Source organism: Pan paniscus, chromosome 9 (genome assembly GCF_029289425.2).
Source record: "Pan paniscus chromosome 9, NHGRI_mPanPan1-v2.0_pri, whole genome shotgun sequence".
Classification (NCBI taxonomy): domain Eukaryota; kingdom Metazoa; phylum Chordata; class Mammalia; order Primates; family Hominidae; genus Pan; species Pan paniscus.
Window position 1 is genome coordinate 2887254 of NC_073258.2, and position 22339 is coordinate 2909592.

A 22339-nucleotide genomic window follows, 5' to 3' on the forward strand; every position below is an offset into this window, starting at 1 on the left:
CTCAGCCTCCCAAGTAGCTGGGACCACAGGCACCAGCACGCCTGGCTAATTGTTGTATTTTATGTAGAGAAGAGGTCTCCCTGTGTTGCCCAGGCTGGTCTTGAATTGGGCTCAAGTGATCCTCCTGCTTCAGCCTCCCATAGCGCTGGAATTACTGGCATAAGCCACTACACCCGGCCTGATCATCTTTAAAGAAGGTGGTTCTGGCCGGGCGTGGTGGCTCACACCTGTAACCCCAACACTTTGGGAGACCGAGAAGGGTGGATCACCTGAGGTCAGGAGTTCAAGACCAGCCTGGCCAACGTGGTGAAACCCCATCTCTACTAAAAATACAAAAATTAGCCAGGCATGGTGGTGGGCACCTGTAATCCCAGCTACTTGGGAGGCTGAGGCAGGAGAATCGCTTGAACACGGGAAGCAGAGGTTGCAGCGAGCCTAGACCACACCATTGCACTCCAGTTCGGGCAACAAGATGAAACTCTGGCCGAGCGCGGTGGCTCACACCTGTAATTCCAACACTTTGGGAGGCCAAGGCAGGCAGATCACCTGAGGTCAGGAGTTCAAGACCAGCCTGGCCAACATGATGAAACCCCATCTCTACTAAAATTACAAAAACTTAGCCAGGCATGGTGGTGCATGCCTGTAATCCCAGCTACTCAGGAGGCTGAGGCAGGAGAACCACTTGAACCCAGGAGGCAGAGGTTGCAGTGAGCCAAGATCGTGCCACTGCACTCCAGCCTGGGCAACAAGAGCGAAACTCCATCTCAAAAAAGGAAAAAGAAACTCCGTCCCAAAAAGAAGGTGGTTCACACACACACACACCCCCCCAAGAAAGCTCAGGGCTGGAAGGCAGCCAACCTGGCTGTGACCCTCATCCTGCACACATGAGCTTGGTGACCAGTAGCTGATTCTTTAACTCTCTAAGCTTTGGGGTCTGGATGTGAGGTTTAGAATTCATGACAAGAAGCTGGAAGGATGCCGCCAGCCTGACTCCTGGACTGGTTCTCTTGACATCTTTGCAAAAGCTGCTGAAATGTTCTGGTTTCATTTCATTCTTTTCTTTGCCATGATCTCTTAGATTTGTTTGTGGCAATTCTCATAAGAGTGAAGAAAATGTTTAAAATGGCTGTTGGGCTCCCTTTTGTGACACCTTGTGGGGAAGGTGCCCAGGTATGTATAGGTGCTGAGCGTACGGCCAGCATGGTGTCTGTGGCCGGGCCTCCCTCCTGGACAGTGCGGCCACAGCCCCTGAAAGGTATGTCTTCATTTTTATTTTATTTTATTTTATTTTATTTTATTTTATTTTATTGAGATGGAGTCTCACTCTGTCGCCCAGGCTGGAGTGCAGTGGCGCGATCTCGGCTCACTGTAAGCTCCGCCTCCCAGGTTCACGCCATTCTCCTGCCTCAGCCTCCTGAGTAGCTGGGACTACAGGCGCCCGCCACCACGCCCGGCTAATTTTTCTTTTTTTTTTTTTTTTTTTGTAATTTTAATAGAGACAGGGTTTCACCGTGTTAGCCAGGAAGGTCTCGAGCTCCTGACCTTGTGATTCGCCCGCCTCAACCTCCCAAAGTGCCTGGCCTTCATTTTTATTTTTGAACTTACCTGCCTCACCTCGTTATGTCTTTATCTTATTTTTAAACTTACTCAGTTCACCCACTGTGGAATTGGGAGTATATGGAAGTATTCCCACCCCCAGTTTTATATACCGCCCCAGAGCTGACCATTCTCGCTCATTTCCACTGGGTCCTGGCCGATTCGAGTGTGCCTTTCCTTCCGATCCTGCTCCACACAGATTTGAGGGATGCTGCCCTTTCCTTCTCCACCTGCCCCTCCCTCACATCCAGCCCCACCAGCCTACACGTTAGCTTAAATAGGGAGCTTTTACATTCCCCATGAAAGGGAATCCAGGGACAGGCTGAGGCCAGAGACCCCCAGTGTTGATGAGATGCCATCTAGAGAAAACACCGTGGTGCTGAAGGCCTAAGTCAGACCCCAGGGAGAGATGCACCAGGGTGACTTTGGGTGGAGAGTCCTGTGCCTGTTCTACTTCTATAAATATACTCAGGTCAGGCACGGTGGCTCACGCCTGTAATCCCAGCACGTTGGGAGGCCGAGGCAGGCGGATCATTTGAGGTCAGGAGTTCAAGACTAGCCTGGCCAACATGGTGAAACCCCATCTCTACTAAAAATACAAAAAAATGGCTGGGCACAGTGGCTCACCCCTGTAATCCCAGCATGTTGGGAGGCCAAGGCAGGCAGATCATTTGCGGTCGGGAGTTCAAGACCAGCCTGACCAACATGGAGAAACCCCGTCTCTACTAATAATACAAAAATTAGCCAGGCATGGTGGCACATCCCTGTAATCCCAGCTACTCGGGAGACTGAGGCATAAGAATCGCTTGAACCCAGGAGGCAGAGGTTCTGGTGAGCCGAGATCACGCCATTGCACTCCAGCCTGGGCAACAAAAAGCAAAACTCCATCTCAAAAAAAAAATACAAAAAAATGAGCTGGGCATGGTGGCCTGCACCTGTAATCCCAGCTACTTGGGAGGCTGAGGCAGGAGAATCACTTGAACCCAGAAGGTGGAGGTTGCGGTGAGCAGAGACCACACCACTGCACTCCAGCCTGGGTGACAGAGTGAACCATGTCTCTAAATAAATAAATAATATGTTTGTCTGAAAGTGCCTTTTTAACAAAGTATGAGATGTGTACATAAAGTGCACATAGCGCAAGTGTCGCACGCAGTGGATTTTCACACGCGGCACGTGAAATGGGAAAACACTGGCCCGGCACGGTGGCTCACACCTATAATCCCAACACTTTGGGAGGCCGAGGCAGGCGGATCACGAGGTCAGGAGATCGAGACCATCCTGGCTAACACGGTGAAACCCCGTCTCTACTAAAAATACAAAAAATCAGCCGGGCGTGGTGGCGGGCGCCTGTAGTCCCAGCTACTCGGGAGGCTGAGGCAGGAGAATGGCGTGAACCCGGGAGGCGGAGCTTGCAGTGAGCCGAGATCGCGCCACTGCACTCCAGCCTGGGCGACAGAGCTAGACTCCGTCTCAAAAAAAAAAAAGAAATGGGAAAACATTGAGGATGAAGTAGCAAATATTTGAGAATTCAACTTGATTGGTGGCTGTTGCAGGTTCATATGTGAGTGGTTACGTAGTGGGTAGTTAAACTGGCAATGACCAGCTGAATTTTGGTGACAGGACTGCTCCTAAGGTTTGAAATGTAGCGTACCCTCTGATTCACAGGCTAAGCTCTGCCACTTAGCAGGAGGAGCTCATGATAGAGCAGGTTGAGGGGGAAAACTTTGCCCCATAAGGGTTCCTCACTGCAAGTGAGAAGGTCTTGGCTTTGAGCCTCCAATTTCAATCAGACAGAAAGCAGACCAGTCGGCAGGACAGTGTATGCCTCTGGAGATCCGTGCTGATGTGGGGGCCTCAGATACACGATGCCTCAGGGCCCAGGCGTGACCCTCTCCTTCCCTCCTGCACGGAGATGCTGTGAGAATTAGACACTCCCACAGGGCCCTGTCAGACACTGAGCTAGCCTCTGGGAACTGGAAGATATTCAAAACACCGGCCACTCCACACACACACAGACACAAGGCGCTGGAGGGACAGCTGTGCAGCGGCAGAGCATGGGAGGTCTTGATCAGTTAACTCAGTGAGGTTAGGAGGCGAATTTTTTTTTTTTTTTTGAGATGGAGTCTTACTCTGTCACCCAGTCAGGAGTGCAGTGGCGTGATCTCGGCTCACTGCAAGCTCCGCCTCCTGGCCTCAAGCGATTCTTCCGCCTCAGCCTCCCGAGTAGCTGGGACTACAGGTGCGTGCCACCACACCCAGCTAATTTTTGTATTTTTGGTAGAGACAGTGTTTCACCACGTTGGACAGGCTGGTCTCAATCTCTTGACCTCGTTATCTGCCTGCCCTGGCCTCCCAAAGTGCTGGGATTATAGGTGTGAGCCACAAAGCCTTTTTGTTTTCATTTTTGAGATGGAGTCTCGCTCTGTCGCCCAGGCTGGAGTGCAGTGGCGCAATCTTGGCTCACTGCAAGCTCCGCCTCCCGGGTTAACGCCATTCTCCCTTCTTAGCCTCCCAAGGCTACAGGCGCCTGCCTACAGGCCCGGCTAATTTTGTTTTTGTATTTTTAGTAGAGACGGGGTTTCACCATGTTAGCCAGGATGGTCTCGATCTCCTGACCTCGTGATCCACCCACCTTAGCCTCCAAAAGTGCTGGGATTACAAATGTGAGCCACCACGCCCAGCCTTTTTTTTTTTTTTTTAGACGAAGTCTCTGTCACCCAGGCTAGAGTGCAGTGGTGTGATCTCGGCTCACTGCAACCTCCGCTTCCCGGGTTCAAGTGATTCTCCTGCCTCAGCCTCGCAGGTAGCTGGGATTACGGGCTCGTGCCACCACACCTGGCTAATTTTTATATTTTATTTATTTATTTATTTATTTAGAGATGGAGTCTCGCTCTGTCGCCCAGGCTGGAGTGCAGTGGCATGATCTCAGCTCACTGCAACCTCTGCATCCCAGTTCAAGCAATTCTCCTGCCTCGGCCTCCTGAGTGGCTGGGATTACAGGTGCCCGCCACCACACTCGGCTAATTTTTTGTATTTTTAGTAGAGATGGGGTTTCACCGTGGTGGCCAGGCTGGTCTCAAACTCCTGACCTCAAATGATCTGCCTGCCTCGGCTTCCCAAAGTGCTGGGATGACACTGAGCCACCGCGCCTGGCAAGGAGGTAACTTGATCCATATGTTTGCGTTTACATGGTGCGAGGAAAGGGCACCCTTGGTAGATGGAACAGCGTGTACAAAGGCCCGGAGGTTTAAAATCACCACTCTTCTAGCCCTCATACTCACTTTGCCTATTTTGAACTTTATATAAATGGAATTATATTGCATGTTCTCTTTTGTATCCGACTTCCTTTTCTCAATACTATATGAGTGGTATCCATGCCATTTAAAGTAATGGTGGATTAACTCAGTGCTACGTCGCCTTCTAGTTGATGGAGGGCAGGCAAGACCCACAGTGGGGCTGAGCCCCTCGAGGGTTCCTGGCTTTGCCCAGGAAACAATTCAAGGGCAAGCTGGAAGTGAAAGTAAACAGGCCAGGCATGGTGGGAGTTACTACCCCTTTCCATGGCAATGACCCCACGACCCAAAAGTTACTACCCCTTCCCTAGAAACTTTTGCCTGGGCTGCCCCTTAATCTGCATGAAATTAAAAGTGGGTGTAAATGTGGCTGCAGAACTGTCCTGAGCTGCTGCTCTCAGCACACTCTGCCTAGCACACCCCGCCTGCAGGGGCCGTCGCGGAGCTGTAACCCTGCCGCTTCAAGCTGTTTTGTTTTGTTTTTCTTTCGAGACAGTCTCGCTCTGCTCTTCCAGTTTGAATATCACGCAGGCTGGAGCGCAGTGGCGCAATCTCGGCTCACTGCAACCTCTGCCTCCTGGGTTCAAGCAATTCTGCCTCAGCCACCCGAGTAGCTGGGATTACAGGCACACGCCACCACGCCCGGCTAATTTTTGTATTGTATTAGAGACAGGGTTTCACCATGTTGGCGAGGCTGGTCCCGAACTCCTGGCCTCAAGTGATCTGCCCGCCGTTCGCCTCAGTGTCCCGAGGTGCTGGGATTACAGGTGTGAGCCACCGCACCCAGCAAAAGTGCTTTCTTGAGATGGAATCTGCGCCTGGTGAAGATGCTCTAAACATTGCTGAGATAACAAAGGATTTAGAATATTCCATAAACTTCGTTGGTACAGCAGCGATAGGGTTCAAGAGGATTTTCCAGTTGTGAGAGAAGGTCTGCTGTGGACAAAATGCTACCAAACAGCATCGCGTGCTACGGAGAAATCTTTTGTGAAAGGAAGAAGCTCAATGTGGCCAGCTTTATTGTTGTCTTATTTTAAGAAATTGCCGGCCAGGTGTGGTGGAGAATCACTTGAACCCAGGAGGCAGAGGTTGCAGTGAGCCGAGATTATGCCATTGAACTCCAGCCTGGGCGTAAGAGCAAAACTCCATCTCAAAAAAAAAAAAAAAGAAAGAAATTGCCACAGCCACCCCAGCCTTCAGCCACCACCACCCTGATCAGTCAGCAGCCACAAACAAGACCTTCCACCAGCAAAGAGATCCCAACTTCCTCAAGCCTCAGATGATTGCTGGCACTTTCTATCAGTATCTTAGTTTTTTGTTTGTTTGTTTTTTAATTTTTGAGACAGTCTCACTCTCTTGCCCAGGCTGGAATGTAGTGGCACCATCTCGGCTCACTGCAACCTCCGCCTCCCAGGTTCAAGCGATTCTCTTACCTTAGCCTCCAGAGGAGCTGGGACTACAAGCACGCACCACCACACCCGGCTGATTTTTTTCCATTTTTAATAGAGACGGGGTTTCACCATGTTGGCCAGGCTGGTCTCGAACTCCTGGCCTCAGGTGATCCACCCACCTTGGCCTCCCACAGTGCTGGGATTACAGGTGTGAGCCACCACCCCCAGCCATTTTATTTTTGAGACGAGGTCTTGCTTTGTTGCCCAGACTAGAGTGCAGTGACATTATCTCGGCTCACGGCAACCTCTGCCTCCCAGGCTGAAGCAATCCTCCCACCTCTGCCTCCCTAGTAGCTGGGACCACAGGTGCACACCCCCACACCCAGCTAATTTTTTGTATTTTTGGTAGAGACAGGGTTTCACCATGTTGCCCAGGCTGGTGTCCTGAGCTCATGCAATCTGCCCACTTGACCTCCCAAAGTGCTGGGATTACAGGTGTGAGCCACTGTGCCCAGCCTATTATTATTATTATTATTTTTTTTTTTTTTTGGTCTTGAGGGAGGGTAGGGTGGTGGGAGCCCAGTTGGGGAGGGAGTGAGGAGTGGTCAATAAAGTATTTTAAATTGAGGCATGTGCATTGTTTTGTAAACATAATGTTATTGCACACCTGACTGCATTGTGGTATAAACATAACTTTTATATGCAGTGGAAAACTGAAAAATCCCTCCGACTGGCTTTATTGCGACATTTGTGTTATTGCGGCGTCTAGAACTGAACCGCGGTAACCCAGGCCCACCTGTGCTAACTTCCAGCACTACCGAGGTTGACGCAGCTAGATGGTTTTCTCCCCGGCTGGTTGCTGCTTCTCACCCACAGAGGCGGTGGAGCCCTTGGAACTGGGCAGAACACAGGGCTGCCTCATCGCCACTACCTGGCTTAACCTGAAATTGGGCCGTTTGACAGAAAGACTTGAAAGGGCCACCAGTAAATTCTTTTTTCTTTTCGTTGATTTTCCTCTTCTTACTTTCCTCCTCCTGAAGTTGGGGTCATGTCCCAAGAAGACCCACAAGGCCTGGCCTGTGGGTGCACATGTGGGGAGGGTCAGGTCTGTCGGCTGAGGAGAGCATTGGTAGGGGACTTTGAGCAGTGCTGCTCCGGAGACACGAATGATGGGATGGGAGGCTCTCCCATATCTGCTGAGAGCACAGCACCCCATGACTCCTGGGAGCTTGTCATAGATGCTGCAGATGAGTCCTTCCTCAGACGGGATATTTGCTAATGCCTCTGCCAGCCTGGGCTTGTCTTCTCAGGGCCTTTCAAAATGCACACACCCTTCATTCTCATGAAGTCCAGTGGATCAGGTTTTCCTTTATGTGTCATGCTTTTAGTGTTTATCTAAGAATCATTTCTCTAACCCAAGTCACACTGACATCCTCTTTTTCATTCTTAACGCACATTTTACAGTTGTAGGCCTTACGTTTTGGCTTATAATAAGTTCTGAGGCCGGGCACAGTGCTCACACCTGTAATCCTGGCACTTTGAGAGGCCGAGGCGGGTGGATCACCAGAGGTCAGGAGTTTGACACAAGCCTGGCCAACATGGTGAAACCCCGTCTCTACTAAAAATACAAAAAGTAGCCAGGTGTGGTGGCGGGCACCTGTAATCCCAGCTACTCAAGAGGCTGAGGCAGGAGAATCACTTGAGCCTGGGAGACGGAGGTTGCAGTGAGTCAAGATTGTGCCACTGCCCTCCAACCTGGGCGAGAGAGTGAGACTCCATCTCAAAAAAATTAATAGTAAATTTTGAATGGATTTATATATGTACTGTCATGTATAGATTGAAGCTTCCATTCATATGTGTAGCCCCGTCATTCTAGTACCATTTGTTGCTAAGATTCTCCTTTCTCTGCTGAATTTGCTTACACTTATTTCAAAATCAGTTGAGCATGTATGTGAGGGTCTACTCTCGATCCTCTATTCTGTTCCACTGATCTATTTGTCTATCCTGTTACCAATGCCACACTGTCTGGATTTCTGAACCTTTATAACACATCTTGGGCCAGGTGCAAAGGTTCACGCCTGTAATCCTAGCACTTTGGGAGGCCGAGGTGGGTGGATCACTTGAGGCCAGGAGTTCAAGACCAGCCTGGCCAACATGGCGAAACCCGTCTCTACCAAAAATACAAAAGCTAGCCAGGCATGGTGGTACACGCCTGTAATCCCAGCTACTCGGGAGGCTGAGGTACAAGAATCACTTGAGCCCCAGAGGCAGAGGCTGCAGTGAGCTGAGATCACACCACTGCACTCCAGCCTGAGTGACAGAGCGAGCCTCCATCTCAAAAAAAAAAAACCCCAAATCTTGAAGCCAGGCATAGAATGCCCTCTCACTTGACCATTGTTTTCCAGAGCTGTTTTGATGATTGTAGGCCCACTGCATTGCCACACACTGAAACACAGGCCCATGAGCACACATATATGTATAATACAAATATAAGTGCACACCATGACGCAGTGAAATTTATCACAGGAATGCAAGGCTGGTTCAACATGAAATATGAGCCAATGGAATTCACCATATAAGCAGATTAAAAGACAAAAAGACGGCCAGACGTGGTGGCTCACATCTGTGATCCCAGCACTTTGGGAGGCTGAAGCAGGAGGATTCTGAGCAACATAGTGAGACCTGGTCTCTAAATAAATAAAATAAGACAAAAATACATCATCATTTCAGTAGACTTAGAAAAGGCATTTGACAGAATCCAGCAGGCTTATAAAGCTTTTTAATTATTTTTTTCTCCCTCTCCCTCTCCCTTCGGTCTCCCTCTGTTGCCGAGGCTGGACTGTACTGCCGTGGTCTCGGCTTGCTACAACCTCCCTGCCCCGGGCTCCCATGGTTCTCCTGCCTCGGCCTGCCAAGTGCCTGGGATTGCAGGCGTGCGCCGCCACGCCTGACTGGTTTTTGTATTTTTGGAGGAGATGGGGTTTCGCCCTGTTGACCGGGCTAGTCTCCGGCTCCTGACCTCCAGTGGTCTGTCCGCCTCGGCCTCCTGGGGTGCTGGGATTGCAGACGGAGTCTTGCTCACTCAATGCTCAGTGTTGCCAAGGCTGGAGTGCAGTGGCATGATCTCAGCTCGCCACAACCTCTACCTTCCAGCCGCCTGCCTTGGCCTCCCAAAGTGCTAAGATTACAGCCTCTGCCCGGCTGCCACCCCGTCTGGGAGGTGAGGAGCACCTCTGCCCGGCCGCCCTGTCTGGGAAGTGGGCGCCTCTGCCCAGCTGCCCTGTCTGGGAGGTGGGGGGCACCTCTGCCTGGCTGCCCCATCTGGGAGTTGAGGGGCGCCTCTGCCCGGCCGCCCCACCTGGGAAGTGAGGGGCACCTCTGCCCAGCCGCCGCCCTGTCTGGAAGGTGGGGAGTGCCTCTGCCCAACTGCCCCATCTGGGAAGTGGGCGCCTCTGCCTGGCCGCCCCGTCTGGGGGGTGGGGAGCGCCTCTGCCCGGCCATCCCGTCTGGGGGGTGAGGAGCGCCTCTGCCCGGCCACCCCGTCTGGGAGGTGAGGAGTGCCTCTGCCAGGCCGCCCCGTCTGGGAAGTGTACCCAACAGCTCCAAAGAGACAGCGACCATCGAGAATGGGCCATGATGACAATGGCGGTTTTGTCAAAAAGAAAAGGGGGAAATGTGGGGAAAAGAAAGAGAGATCAGATTGTTACTGTGTCTGTGTAGAAAGAAGTAGACATAGGAGACTCCGTTTTGTTCTGTACTAAGAAAAATTCTTCTGTCTTGGGATGCTGTTAATCTATAACCTTACCCCCAACCCCGTGCTCTCTGAAACATGCTGTGTCAACTCAGGGTTAAATGGATTAAGGGCGGTGCCAGATGTGCTTTGTTAAAGAGATGCTTGGAGGCAGCATGCTCGTTAAGAGTCATCACCACTCCCTAATCTCAACTACCCAGGGACACAAACACTGCGGAAGGCCGCAGGGACCTCTGCCTAGGAAAACCAGAGACCATTGTTCACGTGTTTATCTGCTGACCTTCCCTCCACTATTATCCTATGACCCTGCCACATCCCCCTCTCTGAGAAACACCCAAGAATGATCAATAAATAAAAAATAATAATAATAAAAATTTTTTTTTTGAGATGGAGTCTCGCTCTGTCGCCTAGGCTGGAGTGCAGTGGCCCATCTCAGCTCACTGCACGCTCCGCCTCCCGGGTTCACGCCATTCTCCTGCCTCAGCCTTCCGAGTAGCTGGGACTACAGGTGCCCGCCACCACGCCCGGCTAATTTTTTGTATTTCTGGTAGAGACGGGGTTTCACGGTGTTAGCCAGGATGGTCTCGATCTCCTGACCTCGTGATCCACCCGCCTCGGCCTCGCAAAGTGCTTGGGATTACAGGCGTGAGCCACCGCGCCAGGTCAGCTTTTTAATTTTTTTTTGTATTGTTAGTAGAGATGGGGTTTCATTTGGCCAGGTTGGTCTCCAACTCCTGACTTCGTGATCTGGCCGCCTCGGCCTCCCAAAGTGCTGGGATTACAGACGTGAGTCACCCTGCCCGGCCGCCTGTTCACTTTATTACTTGGAGACCGTATTCCATTCCCATAACCCGGGGGAGGAGGCAAGCACGAGCCGACACCAGCAGGTGAGGCAGGAAACGCAGCCAGCGCGGAACCGGACGCCCAGGAGCCGGCCCCGGGCTGCCCACGACGGGGCCGCCGGACAGGACTCGCGGCGCCCCCTCCTGGACGTGGCCGGCGGCGCGCGAGGAAGGAGCCGCCCTGAAAGCGGGAGCGAGGCCGAGACTCGGGCGCCCTCTGCCGGCGGCTCTGGGGGACGGGGTGGGGGGGGGGGGGGGGTCTCCCGGTCACGTGACCTGGAAACCCCGCCCCCAAGCCGAGGGAAACTTGCGGCCCGAAGACGCCGCGCGCTTACCAGGGCGCGCGAGGCGCCGCAGGGGGGAGGCTTCTCCGAAAGCCGCGAGGGCAGCTCCGTGTGTCCGCTGTGCAAACCGGTCCTTCCGCCAAAAACCTGCTGTCTGGCTTTTCTCAGGTAAGAACGACCCAAAAGCTAGACGACATTTTCAGAACATACAAGTACAAATAAGAAGAGGGAAAATCACCCGCAGTTCACCCCTGAGCCGCGCGCATTCCTTAGATCTCCGTGTTTCTTCATAAAGGAACATGGGCTGATGATACACAGGTGAGCTTTATTAGAACGTGGGCTGATACACAGGTGAGCTTTATTAGAACGTGGGCTGATACACAGGTGAGCTTTATTAGAACGTGGGCTGATACACAGGTGAGCTTTATTAGAACGTGGGCTGATACACGGGTGAGCTTTATTAGAACGTGGGCTGATGATACACAGGTGAGCTTTATTAGAACGTGGGCTGATGATACACAGGTGAGCTTTATTAGAACGTGGGCTGATACACAGATGAGATTTATTACTGATTTTTTTTTTTTAATGGGGAATCTCGCTCTGTCGCCGAGGCTGGAGTGCAATGGTGCGATCTCGGCTCTCTGCAGCCTCCGCCTCCCGGGTTCCAGCGATTCTCCTGCATCAGCCTCCCAAGTAGCTGGGATTACGCGCGCCACCACGTCCCGCTAATTTTTTTGTATTTTCAGTAGGGACGGGGTTTCATCATGTTGGCCAGGCTGGTCTCAAACTCCTGGCCTCAAATGATCCGCCCACCTCAGCCTCCCAAAGTCCTGGCGTTACAGGCATGAGCCACCGCGCCCGGCCTAGTATTGAATATTTCAAACATACAAACAGGTTTTTTAAAAATAATGAGCCCCATGCCTGACCTCTCCTCTTAAACACATGCTCAGAGCCCCCCGAGTCGCCTTCTCCCCTCCATCCAGGGTCTCCTGGAGGCCTCTGCCGCCTGAGTTCTGTCTCCGTCGTTCCTGTTCCCTGAGGCCGTGCTCACCCCTACGCCTTCCCAGATGGCGAGGGCCTCTCCTGCGCCTCTGAACAATTTGGAAACGCCGCGCAATGCGCACCCGCCCGCCAGTTGCTGGTTCCATTCAACAGAATTGGGGTGGGAATTGTCCATATTGAGACCGCGTCGGTTATTCATCTCAGCTGCTGTTGACTGCTCCGCAGCCTGAACACCGGCATTTACTCACCGATGCTCTCGTCTTGTCTGACTTTATGCAAACACTGCCACTGCCAGCGTACTCCGGACCTCTGTGTGCCCAGACACCGGGCAGACGCCCTGCCAGGCCCAATCGCCCCCCAGCAGTGGCTCTCAGAGTTTACGCTCCCGCCCCAGGGCACAGGCTCCCTCCCTGCTCCAGACCTTCACTAGCCACTGGTTCGACTGCCTCAGGCCTCCCTGTCCCCACCCTAGTCATGAGAATATGAAATGGTAACTCACCATGGGTCTAGCTGGCATTTCACCAAGTACTAGTCCGCTTGGTCCTGCCTGTTCCTACCCTTTGCTTTGTGCGTTTTGAGACAGGCATCTGGAGTGCAGTGCCATGATCACAGGTCACTGCAGTCTGAACCACCTGGGCTCAAGCAACCCTCCTGCCTCAGCCTCCCGAGAAGCTGAGACTACAAGCACACACCACTATGCCCAGCTAATTTTTGTATTTTTGGCAGGGACGGGATTTTGCCATGTTTTCCAGGCTGGCCTTGAACTCGTAGCTCAAGCAACTGGCCCACCTCAACCTCTGAAAGTGCTAGGATTATAGGTGTGAGCCCCTGCACCCAGCCAAGAGATATTTTCAAAAACAATTACAGCCCGGTGCGGTGGCTCACGCCTGTAATCCCAGCACTTTGGGAGGCCGAGGCGGGCAGATCACGAGGTCAGGAGATCGAGACCATCCTGGCTAACACGATGAAACCCCGTCTCTACTAAAAAATACAAAAAATTAGCTGGACGTGGTGGCGAGCGCCTGTAGTCCCAGCTACTCGGAAGGCTGAGGCAGGAGAATGGCGTGAACCTGGGAGGCAGAGGTTGCAGTGAGCCGAGATCACGCCACTGCACTCCAGCCTGGGTGACAGAGCTAGACTCCGTCTCAAAAAAAAAACGATTAAAATCAGCTGCCCAAAACAGCTCACATAACCCAAATGAAGGCAGAAAAGGGAAGATAAGATACAGGAAACAAATAGCATGAATGGAAAAATAAAAAAATCTAAATCCAAATATATCAATAATTACATTAAATGCAAATGGTCCGAGCATATTAATCAATTCTTTTTTTGAAAGAGTGTCTTGCTCAGTCACGCAGGCTGGAGTGCAGTGGTACGATCACGGCTCACTGCAGTCTCAACCGCCTGGGTTCAAGTGATTCTCACTTTATCCTCCAGAGTAGCTGAGACTACAGGCACGCACCACAATGGCTGGCTGATTTCTGTTTTGTTTTGTTTTGTTTTGTTTTTTGAGACAGAGTCTCGCTCTGTCGCCCAGGCTGGAGTGCAGTGGCGCGATCTCAGCTCACTGCAAGCTCCGCCTCCCGGGTTCAGGCCATTCTCCTGCCTCAGCCTCCCAAGTAGTTGGGACTACAGGCGGCCGCCACCACGCCTGGCTAATTTTTTGTATTTTTTAGTAGAGACGGGGTTTCACTGTGTTAGCCAGGATACTCTCGATCTCCTGACCTCGTGATTCGCCCACCTCGGCCTCCCAAAGTGCTGGGATTACAGCCGTGAGCCACCGCACCCGGCCATTTCTGTATTTTTTGTAGAGATGGAGTTTCACCATGTTGCCCAGGCTGGTCTCAACTCCTGAGCTCAAGCAATCCGCCCACCTTGGCCTCCCAAAGTGCTGGGATTACAGGAGTGAGCCACCTCACCTGCCCTTTTTTTGTTTTGTTTTGGTAAATAAATTCTGACATTCTCTGTATACATTTTCTTTTCTTTTGAGACAGAGTTTCACTCGTTCCAAAGCGCAAAGGTTGGAGTGCAGTGGCGCAATCTTGGCTCACTGCAACCTTCACTTCTTGGGTTCAAGCGATTCTCCTGCATCAGCCTCCCAAGTAGCTGGAATTACAGGCATGTGCTTCCACGCCCGGCTAATTTTTGTATTTTTAGTAGAGACGAGGTTTCACCATGTTGGCCAAGCTGGTCTCTGTATATATCTTCTATGTACAGAGATAATCTATTACTGTTGTAAAACAACAATATATAGTTTTTTGTTTTGTTTTGTTGAGACTGAGCCTCACTATATCACCCAGGCTGGAGTGCAATGGCGCCATCTCTGCTCACTGCAGCCTCCACCTCCCAGGTTCAAGCGATTCTCCCTCCCCAGCCTCCTGAGTGGCTGGGATTACAGGCACGCACCACCATGCCTGGCTAATTTTTGTATTTTTAGTAGAGGCAGAGTTTCACCATGTTGGCCAGGCTGGTCTCGAACTCCTGAACTCAGGTGATTTGCTCGCTTTGGTCTCCCAAAGTGCTGGGATTACAGGCATGAGCCACCTCGCCCAGCAATATCTAGTTTTAAAAAGCAATCTGGGGGCCGGGCGTGGTGACTCATGCCTGTAATCCCAGCACTTTGGGAGGCTGAGGCGGGCAGATCATGAAGTCAGGAGTTTGAGACCAGTCTGACCAACATGGTGAAACCCCATGTCTACTACAAATACAAAAATTAGCCACATGTGGTGGTGGGCGCCCATAATCCCAGCTACTCAGGAGGCTGATGCAGGAGAATCGCTTGAACCCTGGAGGTGGAGGTTGCAATGACCCAAGATTGTGCCACTGCACTCCAGCCTGGGCAACAGAGACTCCATCTAAAAAAAAAAAAGCCGGGGTTGGGGGTCCGGGCGCGGTGGCTCACGCCTATAATTCCAGCACTTTGGGAGGCCCAGGCAGGTGGATCATGAGATCAGGAGTTCAAGACCAGCCTGGCCAATATGGTGAAATCCTGTCTGTAAAAATACAAAAATTAGCCGGGTGTGGTGGCGCGCGCCTGTAGTCCCAGCTACTCGGGAGGCTAAGGCAGAAGAAACACTTGAACCTGGGAGGCAGAGGTTGCAGTGAGCCGAGATTGTGCCACTGCACTCCAGCCTGGGTGACAGAGCAAGATCCTGTCTCAAAAAAGAATAATAAACAAAATAAAAAGAAAACTACAAGATCTGAAGAAAAAAATTTAAAGACCTAAATAAATGGAGAGACATACCACATTCTTACATGCAGACATACTATCATACAGGTATCGGTTCTCGGTAATTGATCTATGGATTCATTGCAATTCCAATCAAAATCCCAGCAGGACTTTCTGTAGATTTAGACAAACTGATTCTAAATGCACCACATGTGGAAAAATGAAAGAAGACTCACATAACCCAATGTTACACTGACTGTGGAGTGACAGCGTGAGGCCAGCTTGGTGTTGGAGAAGGGGCAGACACACACCGAGGGAAGACGATGGAGATCCCAGAAACGGACGCACACAAATATGGCTCATGGATTATTGACCAAGGTACACAAGCAATTCAGTAGAGAAAGGAAGATCTGGCCGGGCGCGATGGCGCACACCTGTAATCCCAGCACTTTGGGAGGCCGAGGCGGGTGGTTCACCTGAGGTCGGGAGTTTAAGACCAGCCTGACCAACATAGAGAAACCCCGTCTCTACTAAAAATACAAAATTAGTCAGGCATGGTCGCAGGTGCCTGTAATCACAGCTACTCGGGAGGCTGAGGCAGGAGAATCGCTTAAACCCAGGAGGCGGAGGTTGTAGTGAGCCGAGATCGCACTATTGCACTCCAGCCTGGGCAAAAAGAGTGAAACTCTGTCTCAAAAAAATTAATTAATTAATTAAAATAAAATAAAAAAGAGAAAGGAAGATCTTTTCAACAAGCAGTGTGGGAACAACTGGACATTCTTATGCAGAAAAATGAATCTTGACCTAAACGTCATAACTCAGACCTATGATCCATTTTGAGACAATCTTGTATAAGTATAAAATATAAAAACTGGTGGGGCATGGTGGCTCATGCCTGTAATCCCAGCACTTTGGGAGGCCGAGGCGGGTGGATCACGAGGTCAGGAGATCAGGACCATCCTGGCCAACATGGTGAAACCCGATCTCTACTAAAATACAAAAACAAAAATTAGCTGGGTGTGGTGGTGCCTGCCTGTAGTCCCAGCTACTCAGGAGGCTGAGGCAAGGTAATCGCTTGAACCCAGGAGGTGGAGGTTGCAGTGAGCCAAGATCTCACCGCTGCACTCCAGCCTGGCGACAAAGCAAGACTCCGTCTCAAAAAAAAAAAAAAAATAGACAACTTGGGGCCGGGCGTGGTGGCTCACACCTGTAATCCCAGCACTTTGGGAGGCCAAGGCACGCAGATCACCTGAGGTCGGGAGTTTGAGACCAGCCTGGCCAACATGGTGAAACCCTGTCTCTACTAAAAATACAAAAATCAGGCCAGGCACGGTGGCTCACGCCTGTAATCCCAGCACTTTGGGAGGCCGAGTTGGGCAGATCACGAGGTCAGGAGATCGAGACCATCCTGGCTAACACGGTGAAACCCCGTCTCTACTAAAAATACAAAAAATTAGCTGGGCGTGGTGGCGGGCGCCTGTAGTCCCAGCTACTCTGGAGGCTGAGGCAGGAGAATGGCGTGAACCCGGGAGGCGGAGCTTGCAGTGAGCCAAGATAGTGCCACTGCACTCCAGCCTGGGCGACAGAGCGAGACTCCGTCTCAAAAAAAAAAAAAAAAAAAGAAAAAAAGATCAGCCAGGCTGGGCGCGGTGGCTGATGCATGTAATCCCAGCAGTTTGGTAGGCCGAGGCGGGTGGATCACCTGAGGTCAGGAATTTATTTATTTATTTATTTATTTTATTTTATTTTATCTCCACCTGACGCTGGAGAGTCAGGTGCAGAGTCAGACACACACCACAGGACCCAGCGACCCCGCCCCCAGTGTCTCCCCTAACAAACTGAAAGTCTACGTCCTCGGGGGGCACGGTACACAAATGCCTATGGAGGAGGCTCCAGTCGTAACAGGCAAGATCTGGCAGCAAACTAAATATTCTTTAGCAGGTGAACAACCTGTGCTACATCCCTACAAAGAAATACTGCTCAGTGGCCGGGCACGGTGGCTCATGCCTGTAATCCCAGCACTTTGGGAGGCCCAGGCGGGTGGATCACCTTAGGTCAGCAGTTGGAGACCAGCCTGGCCAACATGGCAAAACCCTGTCTCTACTAAAAATACAAAAATTAGCCAGGCACGGTGGTGGGCACCAGTAGTCCCAGCTACTGGGGAGGCTGAGACAGGAGAATTGCTTGAACCTGGGAGGCGGAGGTTGCAGTGAGCCAAGATCATGCCACTGCACTCCAGCCTGGGCAACAGAGCGAGACACCATCTAAAAAAAGAAAAAAAAAGAAATATTGTTCAGCAAAAATGCACAGGCACACACACCAATCTTCTAATGTTAGAAATTTTGGGACTGGCCAGGTGCGGTGGCTCACGCCTGTAATCCCAGCACTTTGGGAGGCCGAGGCGGGCAGATCATGAGGTCAGGAGCTCCAGACCATCCTGGCTAACACGGTGAAACCCCGTCTCCACAAAAATACAAAAAAATTAGCCGGGCGTGGTGGCAGGCACCTGTAATCCCAGCTACTCAGGAGGCTGAGGCAGGAGAATCACTTGAACCCGGGAGGTGGAGGTTGCAGTGAGCTGAGATCGTGCCACTGCATGCCAGCCTGGGCAACATCGACTCCATCTCAAAAAAAAAAAAAAATTTGCAATGTGCCGTGTGGCATTGCTAACCACGAGCACCTTGCGCAGTGAACTCTGGGACTCACGCATCTTCCCAGACTGAAATTTGTTACCAGTTGAACAGCAACTCCCAGCTCCCCTCCCCAGACCCTGCCCACGGCCACCCTACTTTCTGCTTCTGAGTTTGACTGCCTCACAGCAGAGAGTCATGCACTTGGCAAAACGATAGGGTAAGGATTTTGTTTTGTTTGAGATGGAGTCTTGCTCTGTCCCCCAGGCTGGAGTGCAGTGGCGCTATCTTGGCTCACTGCAAGCTCCGCCTCCCAGGTTCACGCCATTCTCCTGCCTTAGCCTCCCGAGTAGCTGGGATTACAGGCGCCCGCCACCACGCCTGGCTAATTTTTGGTCTTTTTTTTTTTTTTTGAGACGGAGTTTCGCTCTTGTTGCCCAGGCTGGAGTGCAATGGCGCGATCTCGGCTCACCGCAACCTCCACCCACTGGGTTCAATCGATTCTCCTGCCTCAGCCTCCCAAGTAGCTGGGATTACAGTCATCCACCACCACGCCCGGCTAATTTTGTATTTTTTTAGTAGAGACAGGGTTTCTCCATGTCGGTCAGGCTAGTCCCGAACTCCTGACCTCAGGTGATCCACCCGCCTCGGCCTCCCAAGGGCTGGGATTACAGGCGTGAGCCACCGCACCCGGCCAATTTTTGTATTTTTAATAGAGACGGGGTTTCATCGTGTTGGCCAGGCTGGTCTTGAACTCCTGACCTCAGGTGATCCACCCGCCTCGGCCTCCCAAAGTGCTGGGATTGCAGGCATGAGCCACCATGCCCGGCCTGAAACCCTACATTTTTATCCAGGCCTCCCTGGATGGATGTTGGAGAGTTTACGCGTGGCCTTGTGGGATCGCTGTGGCCGACTCTCAGCTATCAGAGGGCTCCATCGCTCCATCGTAAGGAGGCAGCTGGTGGCAAGTCCTGAGCAGGGATGTGATCCGACGGGCAGGCGGTGCCCGGGACAGAAGCTGACGTCACACAGGTGAGTCCCCCACCTCCCCCCAGGCTTCCTCCACCCCCTCGGCAGCCCAGCAGGGCCTGTCAATCAGTGGGACCTGGTCAGCTGGCTGCTAGGGGACCTCAGGCAGGGGGCTTGTCCTCAGGGCCTCCAGCAAGGGGGGACATTCATGACACCCAGCAGGGCTCAAGAAGGTGAGACAGAGGGACACTGAATCCAGCCCTTTACAAAAGACCTGAGTCCACCGAGGAAGGGGGCCAGCCCCCTCCCCGCGTCTGCATCCCCAGGACCACCCCGGGTGGAGAGGGCTGAGTGTGGTGCCTCCACGGGTGCTCTGACGATTGTCTCGAGCCACGGGGGTGACAGTGACAAGGACCTGTGTGCACGTGAGTGGGGCAGCCAGGCCTAGCTGGAGAAGAAACACACACACGCACACGTTCACCCACATACACGTGCACACACATGCTGCCAGTTCAGGGGGTGGAGGACGCCGACTCCAGGCCCAGCTGACCTGCGCGGGGCCCTATTGTGATGTGTGCAGCCACCCCATGACGTCACCGGTGCCAAGTGCCGGCCGTGTGCGGAGCAGTTGGAGACACAGTGGGTGTCCGAGGCGGGGCTCTGCGTCCGAAGGTGAGAGGTGGGTCTCAACACAGCTGCCCTCCCCCATGGTATGGTGACAGTCACTAACAGGTGGCCTGCGCTGGCCTCCACGTGGCTGCCAAGGGTCATCCCTGAGCACTCAGCGGGCGCCTGTTCCACACGGACTATGCAAATGACTGTCTCGTTCACCTCACGGCGACCCCGTGGGGTGGATACGAACTCACGCCATTTGACAGGCGAGACGTCCGAGGTCAGAGGGGAGGAGACAGACCCGACCTTCCTTGGCTGTGCTCTCCAGCCCTGCCCTCTGCAGCCTCCCTGCCCTGGACAGAAATCTGGCTGAGACCCCAGACCCTGATGGGGCAGAGCCTGGCACTGGAGGAGCCACCAGGATGGGCCCCTGTGGGTGTGGGCAGAGGGTGATCCTCAGTTCAGGTTTGTGCCAGAAGATGGGTTCCTGCAGGAGGGGGTCTCAGCAGCTCAGACCAGATGCGCTCACTGCTGCTCACTGTGGGACAGCCAGACACGGAGCCCTCTGTTCTCCAGCAGTTGTGGACAATGAGGGATCCCTGGAGGGATGCCTGGTGGGCAGCAGGAGTCCCTCTTGTGGGTCAGGGTGCGGGGATGGGCTCTCCCTGCAGGGACTTCCCAGTCTTGTCCTCTGGGATTGGCAGTTTGCAGGGGTATCCTCGGCATCAGACCAGGGGGGCCACACAGGGACCCAGATCTATGGGGCCCGGCCCCGGGAAGACCAGATGGGCTCAGTGGAGAAGCTGACCACATCTGCTTTCCTTTCAGCCAAACCGGGGAGCGTCCCGGCACCCAGGCCTCTGCGGGTAACCCCAGGCATCAAGACCCTCCCTCAAGGGGAGGAGCTGGCTCTCCCCTGCCCATCAGCACAGCTCCAGAATCCCAAGGGGTCAGCTCCCACATGGGGGCCTGGTCCTGCCACACACTGGCCTGGCTGGGCTGTCCCCGAGGCCAAGGCCTAGCGGCATGAGGGGGCTTCCGTGGAGCCCAGGGCAGCGGGCTGCTCTCTGGAGTCCCTAGGACTCGGGGTGTGGCTGGCCTGTCCCCAGATCAGGACACACCCCAGGTTGTCCAGTGGTTCCCATGCTGGAACTCCTGTTGAAGCCACCCAGGGACCTGGATGCTTCCCACAGTTCAGCATGGAGCAGGGGTGCTGGGCCCTGACCCCTCCACGTCTGTCCTGGACACCCCAGGACCACAGCACAGGCCCTGCCCAGCCCCGTAATGACCAAGAGGCAGGTCCAGAAATACCTCCTGCACAGGGTCACCTGCATCTGACGCCCCCAGCAGGCAGTGACCAGCACGGTGTGGAAGGAGCCAGGGTGGCACCCGGCAGCCCCAGAGGGCTCCTGGCCTCGGGAAGTCTATCGATGGGGAAGCTGGTCACTCGGAGGCTGCTGGGGAGAAGGGGGAGTGTGGCATTCCCTGGACAGAAGGGCGAGTGTGGCGTCCCCTGGAGAGAAGGGCGAGTGTGGCGTCCCCCGGAGAGAAGGGGGAGTGTGGCGTCCCCCGGAGAGAAGGGGGAGTGTGGCGTCCCCCGGACAGAACGGGGAGTGTGGCGTCCCCCGGACAGAACGGGGAGTGTGGCGTCCCCCGGACAGAAGGGCGAGTGTGGCGTCCCCTGGACAGAACGGGGAGTGTGGCGTCCCCTGGAGAGAAGGGCGAGTGTGGCGTCCCCTGGACAGAAGGGCGAGTGTGGCGTCCCCTGGACAGAACGGGGAGTGTGGCGTCCCCTGGAGAGAAGGGCGAGTGTGGTGTCCCCTTGACAGAAGGGCGAGTGTGGCGTCCCCTGGAGAGAAGGGCGAGTGTGGTGTCCCCTGGACAGAAGGGGGAGTGTCCCTGCAGCCCTGGCCAGCCAGCGGCATGCCCTGCTAGCTCTCCCCCAACCTCAGGGATAGGGAACCCTGACAGGGCACAAGTCCCCATCCCAGAGGGGCCTGGCCCAGCCTCAACCCGAGCCCTGGGAGGGGAGGGGCACCAGGGGCGCTATGGGCCCCCAGCAGAAGCCAGGATGACCACACAGGGGACTGAGCTGTCTGTGGCTGTGGCCAGACCTAGAACTTGGCCCAAGGCAGGGCAAGCCCCTTGGAGCAGAGTGGGTGGCGGAGCCTGTGCATACCCAGCAAGGCTGAGCCAGTGACACTACCAGGCTCCAACAGCAACCAGCCATGAGGCAGGCGTGGGGCAAGGGTAGGGTGAGGGCAGGGGCGGGGGAGAGTGGGGCAGGAGCAGACGGACCAGCTGCCAACCTCGTCCACTCCAGGAGGCAGGGATGGCCAGGCTCCCACGCCCTAGTGGCCGCTACCCGACCACCAATGAGGCAGAGGCCTGAGGCCAGTCAGTGCTAGAGCCCTACTTCCAAGGTCCACAGACCGCTTCAGGCCACAGAGCCGAAGAAAACTGGGCATGTGAAGGCCCAGGAGGCGGGGTCCCTAAGTCTGCCATTCTTGGCAGGTGCATTTCATGGTGGGAGCAAGTCAGGAAAGGTGATGCCTCTCACCGCCAAGAAGGCTCCCAGCAGAGACCAGAGCCACCGGCACAGATCCCCAACCCCTGAAACCACCTCCCTCTGGAGGACCAGGACGCCCTTCTAGTTGGTAGAAGCACAGTAAGCTCTCTGTCCTTATGATCTGCCTGCTTGTCCAGAACTCTCTGCCGGAAGCCGTGGACACTGGGGCAGGCGGGAGGAGAGAGCACCACAGCCCAGACCCCTGACCGGCCTCTCCCAACCTCCCCCTCC

The 22339-nt window shown here is 53.7% G+C and overlaps 1 protein-coding gene across 7 annotated transcripts in view; it reads left to right on the forward strand.

Moving 5' to 3' along the window:
* LRRC56 (leucine rich repeat containing 56) overlaps positions 1-22339 on the forward strand; it is a 45984-nt gene that overhangs the window by 1149 nt on the left and 22496 nt on the right. For 2 of the 7 annotated variants that reach the window (XM_063607991.1, XM_063607993.1), the window contains exons 1-3: positions 11159-11325; positions 18813-18990; positions 19508-19606. The gene's annotated coding sequence lies outside the window, so the exon portion shown is untranslated. Of the gene's footprint in view, positions 1-11158; positions 11326-18812; positions 18991-19507; positions 19607-22053; positions 22208-22339 lie in introns of those variants that run through there. The other 5 variants (XM_055093893.2, XM_063607992.1, XM_063607990.1 and 2 more) reach the window with 4 other exon arrangements.